Consider the following 12,839-nt stretch of genomic DNA (forward strand, 5'->3'; position numbering starts at 1 on the left):
TTTTTGACCCTATATTAAAATTAGAAGGTTTAGAAAGTGGATTAGATAACTTAGGTGAATTTTTAGCTATAGACACTACTGACCAGTTTCCTATTATAAAGGAAAAAATATATTCTCTATATATCTCTTACGAAAGTAGGTTTAGAAACACACCTCGTGTTGAACAACCGCAACAACGAGACGACAATCCGCATTCATTCTTGAATGTCTTCGGGTTGTTTAAGAAGAAGAAGAAGAAGACGACGACGACGAGTCAAGGTCAAGAAGAATCTGAGAGTGGAAGTGGATCTTCATCAAGAGGTGGCGGCAGATTCAACGAGTTAATGGCGTACCTGAGTGAGGGCTTAGTTGTAGACAGTAGTGAGGTGTTTGATTTGGTTGAGTGGTGGAGGGCATGAGCATTAACTTGGCCGATCCTAACACGACTGGCAATGGATATTTTTTCAATCCCGGTCTCCACTGTTGCAGCCGAACAAGCATTCAATACAACCGGCCGAATACTTGAAGAACCAAGAAACGCATTGCAGCAGGATATTGTCGAAGCTTTGGTGTGCATCAAGGATTGGGACTGTTCCGACCAACGCTTACACGATACAATCTCACCGGCAAACCAAGAATGGATCGACGAATTTAATAGATTAACTTTTAATTTTCAAGATGATCCTTCTGCTTCATCTTGATAATTTCTTTGTAAATATTTATTTACTTTGTAATTTCTAATTTGTATAGTGTTTATTGTAATTTGTAATCTTGTATAGACTTTGTAAGTTCATCAAATTTGTAATTCGTCCCACAATGATTGCACTCTTTTTTCCTTACCAAGTTTTTATCCCAATTGGGTTTTTCTTGGTAAGGTTTTTAATGAGGCAATCATAAATTACAAATTTAAAAATCAATGAAGAAGTCATTTTTTTTATATAGTTCGTTCATGTCGTGTGTTCATTTCATATTTTAAATTGTAATATACACAATTACACATTGTAATTATACAAATACTTATTTCAACAACATAAAAATATAATATAAAAAAAAAAAAATTTCGGGCAGCCGGTCGGGCATCGGGCAGCCCGACCGGGCACGGGCAGGCTTCCTCTGCCCGAAGCCCGTCCATGGGAATTTTTGGGTCGGGTCGGGCAGCCCGAATTTTTGGGCATATCGGGTTCGGTCATCGGGCAAAAATTCAGACTTTTCGGTGGTCACGGGCGGCCCGTCCAAAGTTTCAGCACTAGGGACATATTCAAGAGAAAATATATTAGAGAAGAAATTGTTTTAAATATATATATTTATAAGGTCACTTATAAATGTTGACTAATTTAACTAACATTGAACTTGGTAAAATGAAGTGGATGGATTCAGAATCATGATTCAGAATTATTCTCGATTTATGTGTATTTTTTGTGTGAGAAAATACTATAGCGAACCACGAACTATGATTCGAATCATGACACGAATACACCAACCAGGAGTACACATTGAATGCTAAGATAACTCATTGAATTTCTATTAGCAGATCCATGATCAAAAAAATGTTTTTGATTGTTCTAGAAGAAATGAAACAAAAGATATGGAAGGTTTAGGAGAAATTTAATTGGTATGCACCATGATTTAATCTTATACAAGATTTAAAGTATCAAAAATTTTGAGAAAAATCAAAGTTTGAGATTTGATGTGGGACAACTTAGGAGTTGTTCGTTTGGAGTATAATTTGAGTATAGTTTTTGAGTTGAATTTGAGTTATAACTTGAGTTGAAGTTATAACTTGAATAAAGTTGAGTAAAATTGAATAAAGTTGAAACTTAAAAAAACGTGAACTTGAATAAAGTTAAAACTTGAGTTGTCTTTTTTTGAGTTTTTAAGATATTTTAACATGCCCTTAGTATTTCCTCTGGTGTACTAATTTTATAGTGTATGAAAAAAATATTTAGGTAGTGACAATGTCGATACACAATGTGATAAATTTTAAAAAGTAATTTAATGAAGCATATTTAAAGCTATATAAGATGTTAAGGGGAACAAAAAAAATTATTATCATTAGTTGTAACGACCTAAAAGAGGGCCGTCATTAGTGGAGTTTAATTGAAAATTTAAATTTAATTAATCGTGATTGATTAAGAAAAACTAAGAAAATAATATATCAAAATAAATATTAAAATATATTACTCATGAGTCTTTTATTTTAAATTAAGAGTAATTTGTACAAATGGTCTCCAAATTTTTTAAAACGTGACAATTTCATCCCTAAATTTTCTTTTTTTTTTTACGAAACGAACTCCAAACTATTTAAAAGGGTGCAATCTCGTCTTTTCTGTCAAATTCCGTTAAATAATTAATAGAATTAATCATGTGCAAGGCATATGATCTTGTTAAAGATGGTATTTTAGTAAAATACACTCTTCTTCTCTCTCTCATCTGTCACACTCTCTCTCTCTACCATTTACTTTCTCTCTCCTCTTTCTTACTAAAACAGAGAGAAAATAAATGCCGTGTTTGGAATTGATCATCTTTTTATTTTTCACATTTTTTGAGAAAAAAATGAAAACGTTTCTAAAGCGGCGTTTTGCGCAATAAAGACAAAAATCAGAAATGAAAACGATTTTTTAGTTTAGTGAGAAATGAAAAATGATTTTTAATCATTTTTCATTTTTTATTTTCGTTTTCTCCTCTTTTGAGCAGAGAGAAATAGATACATTAATAGATTTTTTATACTAAAAATAATCTCTTAATAAAATTATTAAACGTATTTTTAAAAATAATTTTTATCTGAGATTGAAAATATTTTTATTTTATTTTTATATAAAAAATAAAATTATTTTATAACGACTTATAAACACGCGTAAAAACGTTACCACTGAGCTGCGGTCACCTCTCTCTCTTTACGATTCACTCTCTCTCTCTCTCTTTCGAAGAGCTGCTTCATCATCTCAGCTCCACCAACAATAGCTGCTTGATCACCTCAGCTCCACCAACATACTTTCCTTTTATAAAAACTTAAGGCAAACCCAAATTCTTATCACCCAAAAGGCTCAAGCCGGAACAGAACTTGATATCATTCTCACCAAGGTTTCTCTCTCTTCTCTCTCTTTATCTCTCCATGTGCAATTTTTTTCCCTGGTATTGGTTATTGTGTTAATTTTTCTAGTTCTTTCTATAATTGTTTTACGGTTGAAAATTTGGTTTGAAAACTTGAACCTATTTTTGTATTTTTAATTAATTTTTCTAAAGCTTGTTTGGTAACAAATTTTTTCTTTAACTGGGAAAATATTATATATATTTCTTGAATCGTAATCAATCTTCACAAGTAATTAAAGGGTAAATTTTGTTTTTTGACCTCAAGCTGAGATTTTATTTTATTTTTTTCATATGAATTTTAATGGCAGGGGAATAGTTTAGAATACACAATAACCAAGTAGCTTTATCTCTACCGTATTTCTGTGGATCTCCACCAAGCAGGTATTCAAATCCAGTAATCCAGGATGAGTAGTTTGGCAATGGGAAGGTGGGTTTTGTATCCGCAACACCGCAACAACACCACCGGTGGATCAGGAGAGAGGGATCTGGAAATCGTAATTGATGAATATGGCTTCTTTTTCTTGTTCTTTTTTTCTTTACCATTTTCTTCTTAATTTGAGATACTAATTATGAATCTGAGGGTCCGTTTGGTATAAGGATTGAAATTAGGGTGATTTGAGTCATTTGATTCAGATCAATGATTCATGATTTGAATCATGATTCATAGTGATTAGAACCTTCATTTGAATGTGTACATGCATGATTATGATTCTAACCTGAAATGTGATTTGAACCAGTGTTTGGTTGCCTTGTTTTCTGAATTTGAATCATGACCAAAATAAATGTAATTTAAAAAAATTATATAATAAATATAATTCGTTACATGTAATTTAAAAAAATATAATTCGTTATATAATAAAAAAAATGAAGTACTTAAAAAAATTATACAAATAATTTTAACTCAAAATTATAACAAGCTAACTACGAAATAAATAGAAAAAATGTGAATGAAATTATATAACAAGCCAAGCATATATCAAACTTGTCTCCCACAACTTTCCTGGTATTCCACCCACATTTCATTCACAAGGCGATCCCTAAAACGACTCATTGCATTCGCAAGGCGATCCCTAAAACGACTCATCTCTGTATGACTAACACTACCTCTTGTAACAACTGACCCTTCTGTATCACCTGCACTATTAAAAAATTAATCTAATGATAAAAAAAAATTACTAGCATTAATAATTCTTACTTGAAGAGTTATCATCACTTTTAAAGTATGATTAATTTCATAAATATCTCTTAAAGTATGTATTTTATTTTAAATTGTCATTTTTTAAAACAGTTTAAAATATCCTCTACTATATAAAAAAATGAATCAAAATATCTCCTCAGTCTATTTATGTCTATAATCCTAACGATGTGGCATTGATTTTAAATTAATAAAAGGTATAAATTATAATTAAAACAGTGAAAATGATTATTTTATTAAAAAAAAGAAGTAATAAATTGAAAATAAAAATACGACTTCAAAAAAATTAAAAATTAAATAAATCAACAAATTTTTAAATGAAAAATGCAAAAGAACAAAAAAGAAAAAGAAAAAAGAGAGAGACACGTCTTCTTCACCTTTCTCAAAGTACAGACCAAACTCCATAATCGGACACCGGAACAATAAAAACAATAGATCAAATCTTCAGATAAAAACAAACAACAAATCTAATCTCATTCAACATCTCAAAATTTAGAAAAATGCCCAATTTTTTTTAAAAAAAAATGAAAAACCAGATTTGTACTTTGAGATATGTAAAAGAGAGCAAAAAACACAAAAAAAACCAGATCTCAGGCTGAGCAACCCAGGAAACGTCGTCCCAAAAAGGCCGTCAGCCCCACCCTCCTGTTTGAAGAAGCAGAAATAGGAGAAGGCGTGGAGATTCTTTGCCAAGACACGACCGAAGGCTGAGCTCTCTGCGCAATAACGTGGAGTTAGGTTGGGGGTTGGTCACGAGGAATTACTCCAGCGAGCACAGTGTCGTTACTGTGCAAAGATTCGAGTCTTGGGCTGAATCAGGGGAGGGCCTGATTTTGAATCAGGATCTAAAAATTGATCCGTGATTCAAGTTGTGGTCTTAGTCCAATATGACACCAAACAGGAATTTGAGCTCATGACTCTAATCTTTAGATCTGAATCTCCCAACCAAACGGGGCCTGAGTTTTGCAATGAATCTGGGGGTATTTAAGTCATTTACTAAAAAAGGGCTCACGTGATATGTTCTGTTAATTATTTAACGAAATTTGACGGACAAGACGAGATTGCACTATTTTAAATAGTTTAGGGTTTGTTTTATCAAAAAAAATTTAAGGACTAAACTGTCACATTTTAAAAAGTTTGAGGATTATTCATGCAAATTACCCTTAAAGTAATTACAAAACAGTCTAAAATATGTACAACTTCTCAAAAATGATGAAAAAATGGAGAATTTACTATTGAGAGTACATGAGTATGAATTTTTACTCCTTATTCTTGATAAATACCATTTTGTTAGTGTAATTATTTGACTAAAAATGTTATGAATCAAGAATGAATTGTAAAAATCTTGACTAGTTCAATTTTAAGGGGTATTTATAAAGATTACCGTAAATTGATACAACGTTGAGACAATACCGACTAATACTGTTTACATACACTAAATACAGTACAATTTAGAATTAAAAATCATGAAATCATAATAAAACAAACTATCTCGAATCTTGAGCTTTGAGTCTACGGCCATAAACATACTACGTTGTACATCAAGTTGCTAACTCTGGGAGGAGAAAACATAAAAAGCATGGGTGAGTCAAATGTCCAGTATGGGAAAATAAGAATAACGACAATAAAACAAGTAAAGTAGAATAATTATGGAGACTCAAATACAATCGAAAATGAAATGCATAACTCAAATGCATGAAATGGTAGTATGTGAAAAATAATCAAATCACAACTGATGCAATCGCATGCAGAGTCAAGCGGTTAACCAAGTATTTGAAACTCTTTAAAAATACTTTATCAATTTCAAATCCATTTAAAAAATGATGGAATCCAATATCTGAATAGTCTACAAAATATTAGGTATTTTGTAATTCTATTAGATACTTGGATATTCAAATTAATACGCAGATAAGTAAAGAATAAATCATAAGTTAGTGGTTTGAATACTCTTTTCAAAGTACCAAGACGTAGTTTAGTGCAAAGCCAAATCACCACCCATGTTGTGGAGTAGCCCGTATGGGTTTCAGGACATGCCCCTTAGGATACAATTTGCATATCCCGATCTCTGTGGCCATCATGCTAAAACCAACTATCTAAAATGCTCATTAGATACCCTTTAAAAACTCATTTATCTCGTGCTCAAATTATCTTAATTCGAGACTAAATTCATGTTTCTAAAATTCCCTTCCGAAAACTATGACTCAGAATTCAAGTTTTTGGGCAAGTTTTTCATATATATAATCTCTATATATATTTATGTACATTTATAAGTGAAGATCTGTAGCGCTCTCAAGAATTAAACATGTTTAATTATGTTAATTGTATAGATTAGTGTGCCTAAAATTGATTTTTTCTAATTAATTTTGTGATTAAAGAATAAGTTTTTGAGTTATTTTAAGGACTTATAAGTCACTTTCAGTTTTTCAATTTTCACCCCAAAAGGTTTTTAAAAATACACTTAATTTTAATGTATTTTTTTATTTTTCTTTTATTTTTCTTTCTTTTTCCTTTTCTTTTCTCTCTTTTATTTTTCTTTTTCCCATCCCCTTCCTTCCCGTGGGTTCCCCATACCCACACACACTCTCTCTTTCTTTCTTTCATTTCCTTCTTTCTTTTCTTTCTTCTTCCACGACAGCTCTCACTCGGTCGGTTCTCTCTCTCCTCTTGCCGCCGGCCACCTCCCTTCCTCTTTCTCTCCTAGCGTTTCTCTTTCCTCGCCCGACCTTCTCTCTCTCTCTCTCTCTCTCTCTGCTCTTGGCCGAAGCAAACAAAAAAAAAAGAAAAAAACAAAGAAAGAGAGAGAAATAGAGGGAAAACGGGTTTCAATCACTTTAAGGTAAGGATTTCTTGAAAACCCATACTTAAATTTAAATTATTGACTTGAGAATTTGAAATTTTTGTTAGATCTGAATAATTTTGAATTAGGGTTTGGATTTGAATAATTGTTGTTAGAATTTAATTAAATTTAGGGGTTTTCAGTTATTGGACTTGTTGAATTGATTGGAAACTGGTTTTTATAATTTATGCAGAATTTATTTTGAAATTGAACTTGAATTGCAGGTTTGACATTTTTCCTATTTATGCCGGCATGCTACCGAAATTTCTTTAAAAACTTGTTTTTAAGCTGAAATTAAATAGGAAACCAAACCCATGAATTGGATTTTAATTTTTAAAGAACCCCCAAACTGAATTATAAAATCGTTTGTGAAACTTGGATTTGAGTCAATGCACACTAACAGGAAACAATTAAACATGATTGAGTTTAATTCATTTTAGGAATGAGAAATATATCCTAAGACATTGCTTTTGTGATAAAGCTGGTAGAGAAGATCGAGTATTAAAGCTTTAAGGAAAGCGGAGGCTAGGAGAGCGAAAGGCTAGTCCAAGTTTGATATCCGAGAGGTAGGATATTCTTGTCTATATACTTGTTAGCCTCACTTTAAATGGTTTTGGCCAATGAAAATATTTTAGAACAAAACATGTTGAAAGAAAATGATTTTAAAGGAAATAGCATGAATAATGCTATTAAGTTTTTCAATGATTTTAGAAATGAGATTTTAAAGAGTATCATTCTTAAAATGAAATATTTTAAGAAATGATATAACGCATCGTGGCCTCAGAGATCGGGATATGAGAATCGTATCCTTGGGGGCAGGTCTGAAACCCGTACGAATACACTTCTTGCTCAGTGGTGTTATGGCTCTGCATATTTTTATTATACAGATATTTTACTACTACGACGTGAGTATTTCTTTTTTTTTAAAAGGATGATCGGTTCTGGGTGTATGTCTTCAGACCGTGAGTACTTTTATTTACAATGTTTTATAAAACTATATCCTACTAGGCCTTTTGCTTATTTTTTTTTTGTTTTCAATATTTTAAACCTCCCTCCAGAGTTAGCGGTTTAGATTTACAGCATGGCAAATAGATGCTAATGGATTGAAGGCGCGAGACTCGAAGTGATGAGTTTGTTTCGGATTTACAGTTTTAATTCTAAGATGTACTGTATTTCTGTATATAAACTGTATTGGTCGACATTGTCCCAGAGTTGTACTATTTTCCTTGGACTTTATGGATTGTTTTAGATATTATTTGTAAAAGAAAGTTTTCGGAGTAAACTATATTGATATTTATATATTTATTTTTTTGTGATTTTTGTTATACAGTCCAGTTTAATTAAGTTAAATTTTAAATTAAACTCCAATAATTACGGCCCTATCTTTGGGGTCGTGACAGTTTTTGGTATTAGAGCACGACTTTGAATTCTATGGAAAATCGAGCCTATGTGAGTTTTTACTGAGTTTTGTTGTTCTTTTAACAGTTTTGTGTCGGGACGTGTTGTGCAATACTAGTTAATACATGATACAGTTGCATTTGAGAATTTGACGTTAGAGTCCGTTTCATTTTCCTAGAGCACGTTGATGGATGGAATCCATGTTTCTATTATCGATGTTTATTGATATGAAGATCGAGGTTAAAGTTGACTTTGAAGTTTTCGGAAAGTATTGATTTTGACCTAATGGTTATTTATTTGTTTCCATAAGTGCTCTTGACTCTTATCAGTTTCAAATTCAAAATCAGTATTGACTTCGAAATTCTCATGAAGATTTCAGTTTTTAGATGATATTTGTTCTGACTTCCACGTGGTTGAATTCCTGATATTGGTCCCTTCCACTTTTCGACACGTCTAACATGGGGGTTTAAGTTGATGGAGAGCGACGACTTGAAATTGAGCAGTTTTGATCATTAAAGTTTCCTTCCTCCTTGTTTGGTTCTTTCCGATTTGATCAATGCACAAGTTTAGTCTTGCAATCTAGCTTTGTGTACTAGCTACTCGTTTCAATTCACTGATGCATTCTTTTATCTCTTGAGAGTGTTTTGCTCAAGAGTGTTTACTTCATGGATTCTTGTGTTGATGAGACATTATTTTTTCTTCGCTTAATGACGATGGTGGCTATAGACTCCATCGAGAGATTGACGTTTATCTCTGATATTAATTGTGCTCGACCTTGTTTGGAAGCGTAGTAGGTCATAACCCACAGATTCCAGGATTCCAACTTCGAATTCTTTTCTTAGTCTGTTTTGACTAGGAGTTGGTCTCTTCGTTATTATTAGTGTATCGATTCGTGCAATTTTTCTATCATAGTCCTATGTCACTCAGGAATTGAAATTCTTCCTTGTCTCGAGTGTTAGTCTCGGTGATTCCCTCGTTAACGTGAACCATGTCATTGTAAGACATTGACTATGGATATCAATCCTATACCATTCTCTGCCATTTCATTTTTGGGATTCTAAATTCGAGCTCTATTCTTAATCTGTTTTGAACTGGAGTTGGACTTTCTACTTGATAACCGTATTTTGATTCATATTATCTTTCTATCATGAATCAATGTTTTTCTAAGATCAAGACCGCTTCTTGTTTCGAATAGCAGTCTCGGTAATTTTGTTCCTAATACGGAAACATGTCATATCGTTCATTTCCTTTTAGTGTACGGTGATCATTGGTGCGAGACTTGGCAATCTTGACTTTGAAGATCCTTATTCACTCACAGGGTTTTGAAGATTCAATCGTTATTTGATTTCATACCCATTCAATACTAAATTTCTATTGGTTCTTCTTTTAGAGCCAAATGCGACTATGGAAATTTTTGTGACTTTCTAGATTCCAAATCAATTATTGATGTTCTTGTGTTCGATCATTCCCAGAATTGGGTGTCTCTATTCCAGTGGTTGGGAGTCTATGTTGTTGATTGACTTCTAGTTGGAATTGATAATATTCTGGATATGAGATTCCAAGATGACAAACTGTTTCTGTGTCCCATTCTATAATTCTAAATTCATAAAGACTTGAACGAGGCTAGTGGTCTTATCTTATTGAGATTGGAGTTCATTTCTTTCTCATTGATTGGGTGTGACAATCGAAGTATACCATGCCAATGTCATAAGTCCGTTTTTCATGACAATGAAGGTGTTTTCTTCAACCGGTGTTTAGATGTCGCAGCAAAACCGTAAGATGGATGTTCCTCCCCATCTTGACACGTGTGAATCCACAGAAAAGGCGTAGGAAGTCCTAGTTCATAGGTTTCAGGATGTCTATACTAGCGAATTGTCGTATTCGCCTCTTTTCTGCCGTGTGAATGGCATTCTTGCCTTTGCTTTATATTTCAAAGTGATGTCTTAAATGGAAGAGCTTCTTTAGCAGTTGAGGTTGACTTCCCTCGGGCTGAAGATGTTGGGTTCGACCATCCTGAAGAGATGTCTTGTCAATTTCATGTGGAATTAGAACGGACAGTTCTAATGATAAGTATGAACAACACTTTGGACATTTTTCAAATCAGTGTCAAACCATGGATATTGCATCAAAATCAACCTTGAAGTCATTTAGTCCACGTGATGGATTTCATGCAACTATAAGAATTTCTCTAGACAGGCCGTTCTAATTTTTTGTAACTTGTTTTTGAGCACCTTGTCGATTTCCGAACCTTATGTGTAACATACCAAATCAAAGATCTATGTGTCTACTTTTTTATGGAGTTCATTTTGGAATTTTTGTAGATGTAGATAATAATTTATGTATATTCCCGTCAAGGTCGACGAATCTGCCATTTTACTGGATTTATGAAAAATATTGATTCGAGTTAGAAACTGATTTATAACTGAACGATTGGTAGTTTGGAGCCTTTGTGGTTGTTTAACATTAAGTATGAGTTTCTTTGGAATTTCTCTATTGAATGTTATTATTTTAGACATTAATCATACTTTAGCCACTTGATCCACATGATTTTGGGGAGGATTCTAGGAGCAGCCCAAGGAAATGCTCAGGACTTGATTATTCTTAATAACTTTTAATGTTAGCTATGTTAGAACGTTAAAATATACTTTTCAAGCTTTGATAAGAGATTTGAATCACCCAAAAAGGAGTTTTGTAGCTTAAGTTATGAATTTTTCATTTTATTGGGAAAAGTGTCAAGGAACCTAACTTGAACAGGTTCAATACTATTGAATTTTAGGAATCCTTGGAGATGAATTTGAATGAATGGGCTACATAATTGGAAACTAGATATCCTAATTTTCATATAACCGCAAGAATCACCTCAAACGGACAACTGTAGCTCAAGTTATGCATTTTTGAAATTAAACATAGTTTTTGAAATTCTGTAGAAAAACAGCCACATTTTTATCTAGTATAATGTGTTCTTAGAGACCTTAACAGACCCAAAACTAAGCTTATGATAGCTCTTTAGAAAGCTCTACTTTAATTAGGCACTGAATTTGTAATTTTTGGGATTGTATAGAATATTTTATGATTATTCCCGTAACAGCCGCCAAAGCTGTCTTTTCTAAGAATTGATACAAAGAAGTGAGACCCTTACTTTTTGAAATGGCATTGCTGCACATAAATCATCATTACTACCATTTAGAATATGTTATTAGTGACGTGTGGGTGTTGGAATTACGTCATTTGGAGTTTTGCAACCCGAGTTGTGCGCATTGGAAGTTTCATGCAAAAAAATTCTCAAAAGTTGTCAAAACCAGGAAAGAACATAATTTTGATTTCTTAGAAACTATTTTTGAGGTACTTAGAGAGCTCAGATTTTGGCATATGATAACTTGTTTCGAAGCTCTAGGTGTCTACTTTATTCATAAACTATAATTATACCCTTTAGAGTTATGTGGAATGTTTTATGATCATCTTCGTCAGAAAGGTCAAAATTACGTTCTTGGCATAAAACAAAAAGTGTGAATTTGAACCCCAACTTCTAGAACCGAGATCGCTGCACTTAAAACACTTAGCCTTGTATGCCGAGATATGCGTAGTTGAAATTTTGCTTATAAACTTTTCAAAACGCCTTGAAAAGTTGAAGTTTCATAATTTCAATTTCTTGTAAGATGTGTTTGAAAGGCTTAGAATATTTAAAATAGGGCATGCAATAACTCGTTGGAAAGCCCTAGATGTCTATTTTCACTTCAAACTAGTTTTACACCCTCTGGTGATAGGTAATACAGTTTGCACGTGTTTTTGTAACAGACGTTAAATTAGTCCAGGTATGAGATTAAAGGACTGAGTAAGTTGAATGAATCCTTTTAGATAATCTGAGTCTGATTAAATGAGGAGCTATGCTAATAGAAGATGACTTTGTCTTATTAAGAGTTTCACTGTGTGAAGGAATCACTCGTTTTGGCGTGAAAGGGAAACTTGCGCCAAGATAAATAGGACTATTCCAAATCATACAACGAGTCAGTTTCATTGCTTATTGCCTCGCATTACCTACTGAATTGTCTCATGTGGACAATGTGTTTCGTGTTTCTATGCTTCGCAAGTGTCAACCCGATCTAGAAGCCATTGTGCAATGGTACAATGTGCTGTTCCAATATGACACGACTTACGAGGAAGTATCAGTTTAGATTCTCAATTGAAAGATGAAGAGCCTACGTCATTGTGAGATACAATTAGTGAAAGTGTTGTGGCAACACATGGCGTTGAGGAAGCAACGTGGGAACTGGAAGCAACGATGCAAGAACGATATCCATACATATTCATATGCTGAGGTAAGCTTTAATTTCGAGGACGAAA

The sequence above is a fragment of the Morus notabilis genome, unplaced genomic scaffold, assembly GCF_000414095.1.
Source record: "Morus notabilis unplaced genomic scaffold, ASM41409v2 Scaffold42, whole genome shotgun sequence".
Lineage (NCBI taxonomy): Eukaryota > Viridiplantae > Streptophyta > Magnoliopsida > Rosales > Moraceae > Morus > Morus notabilis.